Source organism: Capsicum annuum, chromosome 5 (genome assembly GCF_002878395.1).
Source record: "Capsicum annuum cultivar UCD-10X-F1 chromosome 5, UCD10Xv1.1, whole genome shotgun sequence".
Classification (NCBI taxonomy): Eukaryota; Viridiplantae; Streptophyta; class Magnoliopsida; order Solanales; family Solanaceae; genus Capsicum; species Capsicum annuum.
The window spans coordinates 213,552,083-213,570,868 of NC_061115.1; positions in this window are offsets into that span (position 1 = coordinate 213,552,083).

The window sequence follows — 18,786 nt, forward strand, 5'->3', positions numbered from 1 at the left end:
AGGCCATGAGGAATCTGTAGGGAACCGAAGGTTATAAGAGTGTTTCCTACAAAGATCTTTGCATGTTCCCAGACGTCAACCTTCCCCTCGATTTTAAAATGCTTAAGTTTGAGAAGTATGCTGGGCATGGTGATCCCTTGGCACACTTGAGATGTTATTGCAACCAATTGAGGGCTGCAGGGGGAAGGGAAGAGTTGCTTATGGCTTTCTTTGGTGAGAGTCTTTCCAATCTGGCTTCAGAATGGTTTGTCGATCAAGATATCGACAAGTGGAGTAGCTAAGATGACTTAGCTTCTGAGTTTGTGCAACATTTTCAGTATAACATTGACCAAATTCCAGATGAAAAATCCTTGGTCAACATGAAGAAGAAAAGCACTGAAGGCTTTAGCGAATACGCGATAAGGTGGCATGAACAGGACTCCAGGGTAAAGCCTCCAATGAAGGAGAGTAAACTGGTAGAGGTCTCCATTCAAGCACAGGATGAGACCTATTTTCAACATTTACTTCCGACAATGGGAAAGTCTTTTATTAAAGTCCTCAAAATGGGAGAGATGATAGAGAACGGAATCAAGACCGGCTGAATAGTGAGTTTTGCCGCATTGAAAGTCACCACACAAGCGATTCAAGGTGAATCTGGCGCATTTGGAGGTAAAAAGAGGAAAGAGGATGTGGCGACCGTCGTAGCTGGAACCCATTACTATCCTAAAAGACCGCCTCGCCCCTATCCCCAAGCCCAAGCCCAAGTCTACACCCTAACTCCATATATTCCTCCCCATCATTACTACCCTCCACAAAACCCATTATATTCCATTCGCTACCCTCGTACCCAATACATAGTGCATAGCCATATGACCAAACCCTTTTTTACCCGCAATGGCGTGCAAGCTCCACAAAATCGCCCATCAGCTCTACCAAATTACCAAAACCCCTCCAGACCTGGTTTCTAACCTAGACCCGAGTACAATAAAGAGAAGGTGGTTAAAAATTAGTTCACACCTCTTGGGGAGTCATATGCTAGCTTGTTTGATAGGTTGAGAAAGATGAAGGTCTTAAGCCCAATTCAAGAAAGGCTTACAAATCCACCTTCGAGGAATCTCGATTATTCTTTAAGGTGTGTATACTGTTCTGACATGCCAGGCCACGATATCGAGAAATATTGGCATTTAAAAAGAGTTGTCCAAGATTTAATTGACACAAATCAGATACTGTTTCAGGCCCCGAAGGTTTCAAACATTAACCAGAATCCGTTACCAACCCATGCTGAAACCAATATGTTAGAATTGATATATGATGGGAAAGAGTCGTCAAGGTGTTATAAGCCTATTGTCAAGATACAGACCAATGAGGAAAAATTGGTGAATGTAGCAGAGTCTTTGAAAGCAATGTCATTGATCCAGGAAGGGATGAGAGAAGATAAAGCCCAAGAATGCACAAAAAAACCCCTGATCACAGTTCAAGGTGCCAGAAGATATATTGATTTAAGTCAGGATAAACCTAAGTTGACGGTGGTAGGAGCTCCAGGTAAGCCCATCTTAACGGTGAAAGGAGCACTGGTAGCGCCTATTATCCTCAAACCGGTGACCCAACCTTCGATAGTTGATACGAAAAGGGTTCCCTGGAACTATGAGTGGACTGTGATAACCTATCAGGGGAAGGAAGTAGTGAAAAATGTAGATGAAATAGGGGGTTTAACTCGGTCGGGATGTTGCTTTGTGCCTGAAAGTTTAAGGAAGTCCAAGCCAATTGTGAATGGACCTTCATCTATCAAAAATCCTATCACCAAAGAAGAAGCCGAAGAATTTTTAAAAAAGATGAAGTTGCCAGAGTATTCAATAATAGATCAGTTGAAGAAAACCACGGCTCAAATTTCTCTCTTATCTTTGTTGTTGCATTCCAAGGAACATCGTGATATTATATTGAAGGTATTAAATGAAGCATATGTTCCTAGGGAGATTATAGTAAATCAGCTTGAAAAAATGGTTGGAAAAATCTTTGAGCTCAATCGGATCAGCTTCTCTGACGATGAATTTCCTATTAAAGGTACGGGGCATAACCGGGATCTTTACATTACAGTGAAATACAAAGGTTTCTACATCACTCATGTCATGATTGACGAAGGTTTAGGTGCAAATATCTTCCCTATTTTTACTTTACAAAAGTTGAATATTGGTGCTGAGAGGATCAAGCCCAACAATGTATGTGTCAGGGTTTTCGATGGTGCAAAGTCAAATTCCATTGGCAAAATAGAACTAATGCTAATTATAGGGCCTGTCGAATTCGCCATAGAGTTTTAAGTATTGAATATTGAATCCTTTCACAATCTGTTGTTGGAAAGATCGTGGATCCACAATGCGAAGACGGTTGCATCAACATTGCACCAGATGATTAAGTTTGAGCATGACAGGCAAGAAGTGGTTATTCACGGTGAAGGAGATTTGTCCACCTACAAAGATTCTCCCTTGTCTCTTATTGAAACAAATAATATAGAGGAGACATTTGTTTATCAAATTTTTTATACAGTGCCAATGGATCGTATCTTTGAAGGGCAGGTTATACCGGGACCACAATTGTCTTCTGCTTCTATCATGATGGTGAGTAAACTTTTGAAATATGGATTCGAGCCAGGAAGGGGTTTTGGGAGTGTCTCTGCATGGTATAGTTTGTCCCATATGTCCTAGTGAGAACATGGGCACTTTTGGTCTGGGATTTGAGCCTACGGCTGAAGATCTTAAGAAAGCCAAGGGAAGGAAAAAGGAAACATGGTCACTCCCTTGCCCAATGCCACTACTCAGTGAATCATTTGTTAAGAGCGGTGTCACGAAGCATGTAAAATTTGAAGCTAAATTGGTTGATGACTTCCAGAACCTTTCTATTAAAGTTGATATGGTTGAAGCAGGAGAAGGTACTAGTAAGGCAGGTGTACGGTTCATAGGCCTAGTTTTCCGTCTCAACAATTGGGAAGTCACTCCTCTCCCCATTAGGAGGGAGTTTTGGTAGTTCATTTTGGTTTTCTTTCTATTTATCTGAGTTATTCCAGGGTTGTAATTTGGAATTTAGCTTGTTTATAATCTATTGTTTGTGTTTAAACCCTCTTATCTTTCCCTTTTAAATGAAATGTAATGTCCCTCTTATTTTGTGTCTAATATATTTTGTTTTTGTCTTTTCTTTATATAGTTCTCTTTATGCTGATTCTAATGACATGACATGCATGTGGAATTTTCAGCATGATCTTAAAATCCAAACTAATCAAGATATAATGAAGCAAGAAGGGGAATATGATGAAGAAAAGGCAGTAGAAGAAATAAGCAAAGAGTTGGAACAGTTTGAAGATAAGCCGAATCCTAATTTGAAAGAAACTGAGCCAATTAATTTAGGGAATCAAGAAGATATTAGGGAAACTAAAATCAGTATACATGCTTTGCCACAGTTAAAAGATAGAATGATTCAAGCATTAATTGATTATAAGGATGTTTTTGCATGATCTTATGATGATATGCCTGATCTAAGCACCACATTAGTGGCCCATAAATTGCCAACAGATTCTGCATTCCCCCCTGTGAAACAACTTGAAGCCAAAGTCATTTGAGTGACTCGTTATCCTACGTGGTAATCCAATGTTGTTCCTATCCTAAAGAAAGATGGCAAAATTTAAGTACGTGTTGATTACCGTGATTTGAACAGAGCAAGTTCGAAGGATGATTTTCTGTTGCCCAACATTCATATTTTTCTGGACAATTGTGCTAAACACGATGTTGCCTCTTTTATGGATTGCTATGCCGGATACCACCAGATCATTATGGATGATGAAGACGCAGAAAATACATCTTTTATCACACCATGAGGGACTTATTGCTATCGAGTGATGCCGTTTGGTTTGAAGAATGCTGGTGCAACATACATGAGAGCCATGACTGCTATGTTTCATGATATGATGCATAAGGAGATTGAGGACTATGTAGATGATGTGATTATTAAGTCAAAAAGTCAGGCTGACCATGTTAAAGATTTAAGAAAGTTCTTTGAAAGGCTTCGCAAGTATAATCTTAAGCTCAACCCGGCAAAATGTGTATTTGGAGTTTCATCTGGAAAGCTATTGGGGTTTGTAGTTAGCCGTCGGGGAATTGAATTGGATCCCTCAAAAATTAAAGTCATTCAGGATTTGCCCCCGTCCAAGAATAGGACAGAGGTGATGAGTTTGCTTGGTAGACTGAACTACATCAACAGGTTTATTGCTCAACTCACAACCACGTGTGAGCCCATTTTCAAGTTGTTGAAAAAGAGTGTTGCGGTAGAGTGGACTGAAGAATGTCAGGAAGCATTTGACAAAATCAAAAGATATCTGTCGAATCCGCCCGTGATGGTACCACCGGAGCCTGGTAGGCCTTTGATCTTATATTTATCGGTCATGAATAATTTTTTTACTTGTGTCCTAGGTTAACATGATGTCACGGGCAAAAAGGAGCAGGCTATTTATTATCTTAGCAAAAAGTTCACTGCATATAAGGCCAGGTACACTCTTCTTGAAAGGACGTGTTGTGCCCTAACTTGGGTAGCACAGAAGTTGAAGCATTATCTTTCGTCCTACACTACTTATCTCATCTCCCGCATGGATCCTTTGAAGTATATCTTTCAAAAGCCTTTGCCGACTGGTCGTTTGGCAAAGTGGCAAATATTGCTTACCGAGTTCGACATTGTATATGTGACTCGAACCGCCATGAAAGCTCCAGCCTTAACAGATCATCTTGCTGAGAATCCCGTTGATAAAGAGTACGAGTCATTAAAGACATATTTTCCTGATGAAGAAGTGTTATGTGTCGATGAAGTCGTTATAGATGTTGATCTAGGTTGGAAGTTATTCTTCGATGGAGCTGTCAACATGAAAGGATTCAGAATAGGTGCAGTTCTTATCTTTGAGGCAGGGCAACATTTTTCGGTAGCAGCACAACTTTGATTTTATTGTACCAATAACATGGCGGAATATGAAGCTTGCATTCTGGGTTTAATCCAAAATGCATGTCATACTCATTGGAGTTGGTTGCCGTATTCAGATAAGTTTTCTTTTTGAATAAGGGACATTGCCATTTTCTTTCATTTACATATTCATATTTTGTCTTTTTATGTCATTTATCAAAATAAAAGTCACCATCATTTCTTTAAATTTTAAGTCAAGTCTCTTCAGTGTCAAAATAAGCGAGAAAGGTTTTCAAAACTTGCTACCAGATTTTCCAATTATAGGAGGAAAAGCCAAGGACCAGCACATGAAAGAAACAGGATCATAATTCAAAACATAGCAAAGAGAGTTCATCAACCGACAGGTTCTTGGATGCGTGAAATATTCAACTTTCAAAAGGGCATCTCAGAGACATGCTTAAAGAGAAACTCGGTATTTGAGTCAAAGTCTTTTCCCCTGATCTGGTTTGGGTCAATAATGCGACAAGACAGAGGGCAAGCGTCAGCAATCTGAAACAAAGATGAAACGAACAACTGTTGGAGCGAAAGCCTGAGAAGCCAAGTGCTGCAAACCACCATTAAGTTTCTAACTGACAAATTTTCTTTGTTGAAACAGGGGCAAATTCGCTTCACTTAATTCAGTTACCATTGGAAAAACACATCTATGGAATTTAATTTTTGTTCAGGACCGTCATGGAAAATGAGATCTTACTTTCTGTTTAGGACCCTCCTGGAAAATGAAATTTTACTTTTTATTCAGGACCCTCCTAAAAAATGGGACTTTACTTTCTGTTCAGGACCCTCCTGAAAAATTAGACTTTACTTTCTGTCAGGACCCTCCTGAAAAATGAGATTTTACTACATATTCAGGACCCTCCTGAAAAATGGGATTTCACTTTCTATTCAGGACCCTCCTAAAAAATGAGATTTTACTACATATTCAGGACCCTCCTGAAAAATGAGATTTCACTTTCAGTTCAGGACCCTCCTGAAAAATGGGATTTTACTTTCTGTTCAGGACCCTCCTGAAAAATGAGACTTTACTTTCTGTTCAGGACCCTCCTGAAAAATGAGATTTCACTTTCAGTTCAGGATCCTCCTGAAAAATGGGATTTTACTTTCTGTTTAGGACCCTCCTGAAAAATAGGACTTTACTTTCTATTCAGGACCTTCCTGAAAAATGGAATTTTACTTCATGTTCAGGACCCTCCTGAAAAATGGGATTTCACTTTCAGTTCAGGACCCTCCTGAAAAATGGGATTTTACCCTCTTAAAAAATGATATTTTACTTTCTATTCAGGACCCTCCTGAAAAATGGGATTTTACTTTCTGTTCAGGACCATCCTGAAAAATGGGACTTTACTTTCTGTTCCCTCCTAAAAAATGGGACTTTACTTTCTGTTCAGGACTCCTGAAAAAATGGGATTTTACTTTCTGTTCAAGACCGTCCTGAAAAATAAGACTTTACTTTCTGTTCAGGACCCTCCTGAAAAAATGGGATTTTACTTTCTGTTCAAGACCGTCTTGAAAAATGAGACTTTACTTTCTGTTCAGGACCCTCCTGAAAAATGATACTTTACTTTCTGTTCAGGATCCTCCTGAAAAATGGGATTTACTTTATGTTCAGGACTCTCCTGAAAAATGGGACATTGCTTTAAGAAAAATGAAGTCTCTCATTATCTTAATCTTTGTTGGGAATAATTTTATTTCTAGTTTTATTTTTTATTTCAGGAGCCCGCCTGAAGAACAGGGTGATGAATCTGTAAGTCAGGAGCCCACCTGAAGAACAGGGTAATGAAATGGGAAATCGAAGAAACTGCAAGGTAGGAATCCGCTTGAAGAACAGGGTGATGAAATTGAAGGACAAAAGTGGCAAGTCAGAAGCCCGCCTGAAGAGCAGGGCGAATAAATGAAAGTCGAGCAACGAAGTGAAGCTATGGAAAATCAAGCAACAAGTTAAAAGAAATTGCAAGTTAGAAGCCCGCCTGAAGGATAGGGTGATAAAACTCAAGTCAAGAGTTAAGGAAAGTTGCATAGATAGGACTTTGTAATTTCATTTATGTTTTAACTTGTAATTTTTATTTTTGATGTAATGACAGAGCCGCGAACCGAAATCTCAATAGAATCTCACTCGGCTCTCCAGCTCGGTATAGTCCACCTCCTTCCGATCTTGTAAGATACCGATCACTTGATTCCCTTATAACTCGGGTAGTAGGATGTTCGTCAAGACTCGGTTGCCTTCTTCTTTTTGTTTCTTTCCTCGAATAATGATCGGGACAAAATTCTGTCTCGTTGTCTACTTCTTTGTATGAAAACACTCGATGTTTACATTCAAAGGGGGAATGATGTAAACACGTAATTTTGTCCTGTCGAGAATAATTCTTACTCAGTTATCACGCACTTTGACCCCATCTTATAATTTTCTTCAAGAAAAACAAATGAATAACCACCTAATCTTTTATTTATTTATTAATTCCTTTTTGTTTTTATCCAAATAACAAACCCTAACTAATTTTGTCTTATCTTAAAGATTCCAACAACTCACCCAATCAAAAAATAGACACCTAACCCTTACCCCTCCAATTAAAAAACAACACCTCACCTCTCACCTAACCACCCCAACCCACGTGACCCTCCCCCCTCTCTTTTCTTGGCCACAAAGGAAATATATGCATTGAGGAAACTTCCAGGAAGGGATCACAACAACTAGGAGGGACCACTTTATTTTCTTTTATTGAGAATATATATATACACGAGAGAGAGAAACGGAGAAAGGGACTTTCCATTATTTTCAGAAGAAGGAAAAAGAAGCAGAGGACATCCATGGCCTCCATTTTTTTTTCCTTAAGCACCCACACACTAAATCTTTTCTCTTGGACACAAAATTGAGCACACACTCACTCTTATAAGAAGACCCAGATCATCGTCCGCACTCTGATCACCATTTTTTACGCACACGCCGCTTTAAACCCCTTCCCAATTTCTTTGTTTGCTTGATTTCTTCTTGAAGCAAAACAGTAAAGTCAGCTGAATCGGACATGTGTCGTCGTCTTCCGTCGCCTGAGCTCCAGTCGTAGGTTTGCTCTTTTATGTTTTCTTAGCAATTTGGGTCTTGTTGGCCCGCTCTTCTCAACGGATTTCCTATTCGATTTGGATTTCGAGGGTCTCGCGTTTGATTCTAGGTTTTTCATTGCAATTTCTATTTTGGATATTCTGTTCGTTCCTGACTGGTTTAGAATTCGGATCGGTCCAGGTTGTGGGTGTTTGACCCCGAGTTGGATCAACCATTGTTGAGGTTTAATCTTCGTCCGTGAGTTCGGGTTTCTGCTTCTTTCATTCGTTATTATCAATCCGAATCTGAATCTCTTGAGGTCTCATTCTTAACTCTATCCTTTTCTTATGTTTTCCGTAGTTGACAATGTGATTTCATGGTGTTTTGAATGTGCGTGAATCCTCGTAATTGGTGTGGTTTGATTCATTGACTTTTATATTGAAATTGATTAATGGTTTGGTAGAAGATGATTTGAATTTGTTTTGGCATAAAGGAATTTGGGTGGAATCAAGTAGTTATAAAAATAGAACTAAGATTAATTTGGGTTCATTATTGTTTGCTTAATCCGGGGTAAGCATGAATACCGTGGGAACGTAATAGAATTATGACATGTTGAAATGGATAGGCAAATATAGGTTCGGGTAGGCATCAATTTAGGAATAAGTGTTTTTCGTTGTTTGACTGAATGTGTGGAATGCTAAATGCGTTGAATGCTTTTCTAGTTTACCTCATGAAATTGAAATTGTATTCATTTACTGGGAAATGCCCCGAAGGGATTGTATTTATTCACCGGGAAATGCCCCGAAGTATCATGTACTTGAAGACGGCGCATGGTCAAGGCCCGAAACGTCGAGTGGAGTTCAATTCAGGAGTAGTTTAGGATTAGTTTAGAATAGAATAGGTTTATATTTTATCATTTTTCATTTTTCAGGACTGTATAATTGGACTAGACACTAAATTTTGGATTGTTTCGTCTTGTTTGCTTGATTGATTGTTTTGTTTGTTTTATGTGGTTTATACATTCGTAGTGCAAAAATAGTCGATACACTCTACCGAGCGACCGTGGTCAAACCACGGGACCGAGGGGTGCCTAACACCTTCCCCTCGGTCAACAGAATTCCTTAGTTGGAATCTCTGTTCGCAAACCAGTTTTAAAGAGTCAAAATCGTTTTGAAAAGGATCTTTCAAAGGTGACTTGGCACACAGGATTATGTCAAGTGGCGACTTTAAATAAAAAATGTAAATAGTCCTTTTTTCAAAATAAATTTTTAATCTTTTGTCACTCAATAAAAACTCTTTCGAAACTTAAAATCTAATCTTTTGAATGTTAAAAAGGGGGTGTGACAAAGGTTCCGGGATTGTTGTCCTCCTCCCCATGGATAAGAAAGATAGGCTTCTTAATCTTATTGGCCGAAATTAAGGTGCTCATCTCAACATAAGTATTGGTCGCCTCCCAAAGTGTTCACTCCTCATTCTGAAAAATTAATTACTTAGCAATGCAAGTGAATGAGCTAAATCCTCCTAGAATGCAGAGATAACCACCAAATCATAAGGGCTTTAGACTGGTTGACCTTAAACAAGAATTGGGAGGACTACCTGGAACCCAAAAGGCGTTAGTGTTCTGTTTTAAGCACCAGAACGAGCAATTTCACAACAGAAAAGATGAGGGGCATGTGCAAGTAGGTTTGCCGTCATGAATGCGACGTAGGAATGACCGCTAACAACAATTTTTTTCTTGGATCGGCCACCTAAAAACAAAGGATAAGAAAACTCAGCCGTGATTTCAAAGCTCCATGCAACAACATATGTTCAGCGAGAAGAAGAAGCAACTTACTCCACGGCGTATAACTTCTTCCACTGCAGCGTCAGCACTTGCAACAAGTTGTTCTATGTACCTGTTTAAGCCAGCATTTATTAAACAAACACCACAATCATCTCCAAGTTGCAGATGAAAAAGTAAAGAATTCACTTCAGCACAAGAGAGAGAGACATGGTTTATCCTTAAAATAGTTTCAGAACATCAATAATCTACAAAGAGCAGCAGAGGAAAATCCACTCAACATCCCACGACAACCACCCGTCCCCACCCTCCAAATCAGAGGCGGATTTACCTGTTAGCATGGGGGTGCACGTGCACCCGTTAAGTTCGGAAAAAACTCTATATATGTACATATATATATACCTTAGGACACTTATATATAATTATACGTGCACCCCATAGAACACCAGTGCGGGCAGTAGGGAGTCGAACCCCCGACATGTTGTTTAGAGAATAAACCAGTTTCCACTAGGCTACTACAGTGATATGCTGATATTGAGTTAAAAGGTTTATTTATTACCATAAAATCCATATTTAGCATATCTATTTGTATTTTTGTCATTGCTTAAGTCTTTGTTGACTAACCAGTGGCTTATGTAAAGATAATAGTGCACCCACGTTCTTCGAATCCTGAGTTCGGCTCTGCTCCGAATAAAAGCAAGAAAAGAGAGAGAAAGGTGTAATAATGCTTCATTCCTTGTCAGTAATCACACAGGTGCAAAAATTTTATAGAGTAAAACTTTAGTAGAATAGGTACATGCAGGGTTGTATTCAACATATTACTGCAGGAAGGATTTTACATTGAAACCACTCCCACTATCATTAACTCTACAAAATGATTAATAAACCATGAGTATAACTGGCTAGCACGATCATAAGAACAATATAATGATTAAACTTTCAACATGCACTATGCAGGTTAACTCATTTCATAAGGTCCAGTAAGCCCCAAATTTTCAATTGCGTTAAGTAAAGCTCTTCCCTGCAAGTCCCAAAAGCATATTAAAGCAACTCACTCCAATGAACAACCGTTATAGTTATACACCAAATAAATGGGAAGCCTAATCTAACCTGAAGGAACTCCATAGACAAGTAATACGCCTTCTTTACATTCATCTTTTCATAGAAATCGTATGTGGCGTTCCAATTTATAATGATCAAACCTCGAACACTGTCTGCAGCGGCATAGCATACCTTGGGAAGTTCAAATTTCTCAGGAGAGAACGATGGAGTGAACTCTGCATCATCTAAGAATTTATTTCAGGGGTTCGAAAAAATAAAAATATAAATGTGTGAATACGTCAACAAAATATAATTTCAAGGTATAGCAACTGTACATGCATCCTTTTTTTTTTTTTTTGTGCAAAACAGATTTTAAAAAAATAGATATAATTTCAAGGTATAGCAGTTGTACATGCATCCTTTTTTTGTTTTGTGAAAAAAGAAATTTCAAGGTATAGCAGCTGTACATGCATCCTTTTTTTTTTTTTTTTTTGTGCAAAACAGATTTTAAAAAAATAGATATAATTTCAAGGTATAGCAGTTGTACATGCATCCTTTTTTTATTTTGTGAAAAAAGAAGCCTTCGCTGGTAGTGCGAATCGAACCCACAACCGACGGCGGAAGGAGCGACTCAAGAAGCAGTCATAGAACCACTGGGCTATCCAACAACCTTGTTTTTAGGTGGTTCAAAATTAATATATATATACATAAATATAGATTTTCTACGTTATATATACAACATAAGTTTTTGCCGAGGGAGTTCGGGTGAACCCCTGGATACCACGTGGGTCCGCCCCTGCTCTACATGATACTTTATACTTGATAAAACATTCGTGGAATTGGGCTGAAAACATTCATTGTGAATCCTGAAAATACCGAAAACAACTCACACACTAATTTCAACTGGACACCTTACTATGTTAGTACCGACGAAATAGCGAGAACATAACTGTATTTGAATTTTTTCTATTTTCCACCATCCTAAACAAACATACAGTTTGAAATAGTGAGATAATTTTTCCAATTTTCATCACCCTAAACGAACATACAATTTGAAAGAATGAGATTCAACTTAGAGTGATTCTCACTAATGTAGAGACAAGATTGTAGTAACTAAGAAATATTTGTCACACAGCTTTACTAATTTTATTTTATTTTGAAATCCTCAATTTTGTTAAACATTCACATTCATCATCTTTTTTTTTCTAAATCAATTCTATTAGATGCATTGTTGAACATACCGTGAAAGATAAAATCTGAAGAAACATATACCCGTTGCTTCAAAAGTTGTAGAAATAATTCAAAATCCTCAATTTAACACTGCATGTTAAATAAAATTTCATAAATTCAATCTGCACGATTAGGCGGTGAAAATTCTAATAATGAACTAATTTAACCCACAAATCTATACTCAAAACAAAGCATGAAGAAAAGGAGAAAAAATTGAAATGGAACTCCAAACATACCTGAAGATGAATTCCTTTGGAGAAAGAAGCAAAGCTGAGTAGGGGTGTACAAAAATCGAACCGGCCGATAAACCGAACCGATAAAAATGTTATTGGGTTAACGGTTTTTATTGTTTTATAAAAAAATTTATTGGGTAAACGGTTCAATTTTGATTTTAGCTTATTGGGTTATTGGTTTAACCAATAACCCAATAAGGATACACTATATTATTATTTTATCCCTATTTATGTTATATATATATAGATAGATATGTGTATGTATATATATTATATGCACTATTTATTCACAATTCAGTGATTCACAAAGTATTAAACTATTCAGGGCAACAAAGGCACAATATAAAGTTTGGCAATTATCGTATTGAAAAGCTTGAAGCATTTATAGCTTCCAACAATTAGGATTTAATTTTTTTCTAATTAACATTCAATTCAAGTTTGAAGATTCTTGTAAACTAAAATGCATTATGTAGGATTTTGGCGGTAACTAAGATTTTATTTTTTTATGTTAGTTGTTACTATTTTTATTTTATAAGTATTTTCTTATTGGTTAAATCAAAAATTGAACCGTTAAGGACCAAAAACCGATAAATCAAAACTGATAAGAAAATATCTTATTGGTTGGTTATTGGTTTTACATATTTAAAACCCAAAAACTGATAAACCGAATCAATAACACATAAAATTGAACCGAACCGATGAATGCACACTTCTAGAGCTGAGAAAGTTAGATTGTTCTTTGAAATTTTAAGAAAAAAGATATAGAAGAGAGGTAGAGAGAATCGGCTTACGTGGAAATTATTTTGCTGTGGTGAGGATGGGTAAATACCATCCACATATAATAACCATTTTGCTCTCAATAATGTGATTATTTACGATTGTGTCCTTGATCGTCCCTCAACTATTATTTCTATAGAGTAGAAAAAAATCAGCTAGAAAATGCCTTTTATATATCTCTGACAAACATTATATATATATTTAAGTATTTTAGGGTATACTTATATAACCTAGAAAATGTGCACGCTATATTTATCAATCATGTCGAGAGTTTTAAATTTTCATATGTATGTTATATAATCATTATTGAAATTTCCTTTGTATCGGTGACACAATAATTTATTTGTATTTTTTTTTAATTGGGATGGTAGAAAGGAAAATTGGACAGGAATTACAATATGAGAAATAAAATCTTCACCAACAACGTGAGATAGAGGCTCAGATGGCCAATCAATTGAATTATTAAAATTCTTCAATCTCATTTATACCTATTTTGTATTACTAATACAAACCGAATTATTTTATATGAAATGGATTCACAAATTATTACATTATTGATACAACACAAATTTCAAAAACTTTCATTTTATCGGTTAATTACTCAAAGTCCTCAATAATACTTACCAATTTTAATAGACTCTCATAAAGTGAGGGCCGGAAAAAATAAAACTATATACTATATGCAATTCATACTATTATCTCAAATGAAATAGAGAAATCATTTTAAAATCTTCATTACTATTATATTTGATAATTACAACTCAAACTATCGTTATTTTTGAAAAAATTTTAAATATTTTTGGCAAGTGATCAAATATATTACTCTCTCCATTTAAAAAAGAATGACCTACTTTGACTTGACACAAAATTTAAGAAAATAAAGAAGACTTTTTAATCTTGTGGCCTTAAATTAAAGTTGTGTCAAATGTACCAAAATGTCCTTTAATCTTGTGGTCCTAAACATGTCATGTGGAAAGTTGAAATTAAAGTATTACCAAAAAGAAAAAGGGGTCATTCTTTTTAAATGGACTAAAAAGGAAAGTAGGTCATTCTTTTTTAAATAGAGTGAGTAGTATAAATAAGAGTTGAGAACCAAAGTATGCCACCAAACTAAAAAAGTTACCAAAATATGTCATATATTTAAAATAGCACCAAAATAGGTTTAACTCACAAAAATTGTGAGTTATGCAAAAAAAAATTAACGGAAGACAACAAATGCTGTGAACTGTTTTTGGAAAGTATATAACTCACAAAAACTGTGAGTTATTCATTTTTTTGTACATAACTCATAATTTTCTGTGTTATACATTTTATTTATGTTAACATAACTCACAAAAATTGTGAGTTATCCATTTTCATTTTAACATAACTCACAATTTTTGTGAGTTATCCATCTTTACTTTAACATAACTCACAAAAAAGCGAGTTATGTACATAACTCACAAAAATTGTGAGTCATTTTGGTTTAATTTATACGTTTTCCTTTTATTATATAACTCCATTCGTAACAAAAAGATTTCTTCTGGGTAGCAGTTGCAGCTGCCCATAGTAGTTTGTTTAGTCGGAAACTTTTGAATGCCCTCTGATAATTCACCTTTAAATGCCTTAAACAGTAATGGTGACAGGCAAATAGAGCCCTCAGAAATTCAGTCAACGACTCATAGTCACTGATAATCCATTTTTCATAATTTACCATTCCTTTTGATGAGAAGGAATTTGGATACTGTCCGACTATAAATAAATCAAAATCATTACTTTTTATTTTTATTCTTCTAAAAATTGATTCTACAAATTCTTTGTAGCCAATTGAAATTGGATACTTCGCGTTGGACTTGGGGGACATACTATAATATATTGTATTTTTCTCATGAATAATTTCGCCATCCCAAAATAGTGCAACTTTAACACGTTCAAAATTTATTCTCTAAGATTTGATTAAGTTTTGAAAAGATAAATTGAGTTTGATGAAAATTGAAAAAGAAGAATTGAAGTTGAAGAAGAAAAACTGAATATGATGAAGAAGAATTTGAAAAACTTATACAAAGAATGAATGCATGCGAGTGTTAAATAGGAAAATTTAAAAAGTGTATAACTCATTTTTTTTTTGTGAGTTATGCATTCTATTTTAATATAACTCACAAAAAAGACGACTTATGCAAATAGCTCACAAGAAAAGTGAGTTATGTACATAACTCACTTTTTTTTGAATTATATAATAGAAGAAAAACGTATAAATTAAACCAAAATGACTCACAATTTTTGTGAGTTATGTATATAACTCACTTTTTTTGTGAGTTGTGTTAAAATAAAAATGGATAACTCAAAAAAATTGTGAGTTATGTTAAAATAAAAATGGATAACTCACAATTTTTGTGAGTTGTGTTAAAATAAATAAAATGTATAACTCACAAAAATTGTGAGTTCTGTACAAAAAAATGGATAACTCACAATTTTTGTGAGTTAAATACTTTCCGAAAACAGTTCACGGCGTTAGTTGGCTTCCGTTAAAATTTTTTTGCATAACTCACATTTTTTGTGAGTTAAGCCTATTTTGGAGCTTTTTTAAATATATGACATATTTTGGTAATTTTTTTAGTTTGGTGGCATCCTTTGGTTTTCAACTCTATAAATAACATAAATACCAACCTTTTAAAAGTAATTACACTCTCTCCCACTTTTTTAATTACTTTACTCTCTCTCCCTATTAATATACATAACATACTCGACATATATATAGCATTCTGTGTATATGTGAGATTTTTATAATTCTATATAATAGAAGCACTAGTTTCGACCATTGCTTCATTAATTTACCATTTTACCCCTAATTATTTCATAATTTACTATATTATCTCTAATTAATTATTATAAGTCATTTATATATTAGAATTAATAATATTTTCTTACTATATTACCCCTAATTAATTATTATAAGTCATTTATATATTAGAATTAATAATATTTAATTTAAAAAATAAATATTTATGATGTTTGTTTCAGTTGCTTCATCTGTAATTTTACTATATCATCCCTAATTAATTATTATAAGTCACTTATGTATTAAAAAATTAATAATATTTAATTAAAAAAATAGATGACATGTCTGTTGCAGCTGCTTCAACCATAATTTTGCTAAATATCGCTCATAATTAATTATTATGAGTCATCTAAGTGTTAAAAATTTAATAATATTTTTTAAAAAATAAAATAGACATAAAATGATAAATTAGCTCTTGATGTATTAAATTAAGTTGACCTCCTTCAACTGTGATTTTACCGTATCACCCCTAATTAGTTATTATAAGTCATTTATGTATTAAAAAAATCATAATATTTATTCAATTAAAACATTGTTTTGACATGGCTGCTTCCAAAGCTGCGCCGTGATTTTACTATATCACCTCTAATTAATTATTATAAGTCATTTATGTATTAAAAAAATTAATAGTATTTAATTAAAACAAGAAAAATATGTGTTTATGACATGTTCGTTGCAGCTACTTCAACCATAATTTTACTAAATATTTCTATTTTATAGAAAAGCTGGTTTGACATAGGATAGAAATGATATAACAAATTTAGCTAAAGGTAATTTGGTCATTAACTTCAAATACTTGGGTAATTTTCTACCAAACACTTGGAAATACCATCAATCAACAATATAAAATATCTGTTGACTCTATTTCCACACGTACCCTTTCTTTGCCATTGAAAATTTTTCGCAAATTTATATTTTCCTTATGCCTAAATTTCTGGTAAATTATCTTCATTTCACCGCCTTAATTTCTGGTAAATTTAAGCTTCGTAAATTGGGAAAATTTGGGAATCTTCATATCACCGCCTTAATTTTTGGTAAATTCAAGTATGAACTATATGTTACTGTTGTGATAATGTTAATTTTCAGCGTGCTTATGAATTTGATTCCAGTCTGAACTATATGTTACTGTGTTGTTGTTTTTACTTCTTTTTCGTTGTTACATGTGGAGTGGTAGACTTTTCTGTTCTTGATATTTTGGGAAATTTTCAAGATTTTATTTGATTTTCAGTTTTTGGAGTCCTATCAAAAGTGAAGTTGAGTGATAGAATAGATTCTCGTAGTCCGATCCTTTCTTAGACCATATGAATAGTGGAGTTTTAATGCACCGAGTTGTCCTTTTCTAACATTTCAACTGATTTTCAGCTTTTGAGGTTTCATCAAAAGTGAAGTTCAATGGTAGGATAAACCCTTAGTGGTTCAGACTCTTTTCTGAATCCTGCACGTAACGGGAGTTTTAGTGCAGTGAGCTGCCCTTTTCAAGATGTCAACTGATTTTTAGCTTTTAGAGTTTCATCAAAGGTGAAATTGAGCATATAACGAGAGTTTTAGTGCAACGACCTGTGCTTTTCAAGATTTAAACTAATTTCCAGTTTCTGGGGTTTCATTAGAAGTGGGGTTGAGCTCTATATTTGTTGAAAGATTGATTCTTTTTTTGTCTGAGTTCTTGATATGCTTTATAGTTATGTAAATCCACTGAAAGATTGTTTCTTTTTTGAAATTGTTTTGATTTGCTGGAGACCTCCAACACTTATAGTATAGTATATAAAGGGTTCTTGAAATTTGGTTCAAGATTTTTGTAGGGGCAGGGAGTTTTAGGAGATTCAATCAAAGAACTAATTGCTCAATCTGAGGGGCCACCAAAAATAGTCTCTCCATCTCCACGAGGTAGTGGTAAGGTCTATGTACACGTATGTTGTTGTTGTCCTTGTAGCCAAGGAACTATTGCTATTATAGATTTTTAGCTAGAAATGTGAGAAAGGTGATAATTTTTGATATCTTAGTACATTCCTTTCCAAATTGAACTGATACATTTAGATACATATTAAGGTTGATTTTCCATTATTTTCTTCTAAGAATTTAGCAAAGTTAGCATTGGATACAAGCCCCATTTGTGGGATTATACTGATTATGTTGTTGTAGCATTATAAAAGAAAATATATGCAAAAAATGGTGTCATAGAAAACCCTCAATTTAATCAATTAAATCATTCTATAAAAATGCAGGTTGTTGGATCCTCTTTTCCATGCTATATAAACAAAGAGATAACACAAATTGGAGAGTGACAGCTATTGATATGATTGGATGGCTTGATTGGTATGATATTTTAATAAAAGTAGATAAAATTTTTAATTGTACCAAGGGAAAATACCCACTTTCTCTTCACTGGATGCTTCAAATCCAAAGAGAGATGATATCTGAATTTTCATGATATATGTTAATATTCTAGGAGAATATTTCTTAAAATATTCAAATGTGCAAGGTATATGCAACAACTGCTTTATGTGGAATTGATCAACCAATGGTCAATATTTGTTATTATTTTTTCTAACTAAATTTCTTTCAATATTCATCATAAACTTCTAATAATTAGCTTGTATTCTTTCATGCAGCAGGTCTCAGTCATACATTTGCAGAGCCCAACCTGAGGATGCATCAACTCTTTTTTTATATCTATGTAAATTATATGTACAATATCATTTTGCAAAATATGGCTCCTTAACGTTCACAAATATATATCTATAATATATTAAAAGTGTGAAGACCCTTAGAAAGATGATTTGAACTTTTTGCCCTTCATTAAAAGATTGTCCTTTAGACAAAAGCGTCTTTTTACTATTTACCTAATAATATTTAATTAATTTTAGGACTTTAAACCCAACTAAAATCGGATTCTTTCCCCTCCTCT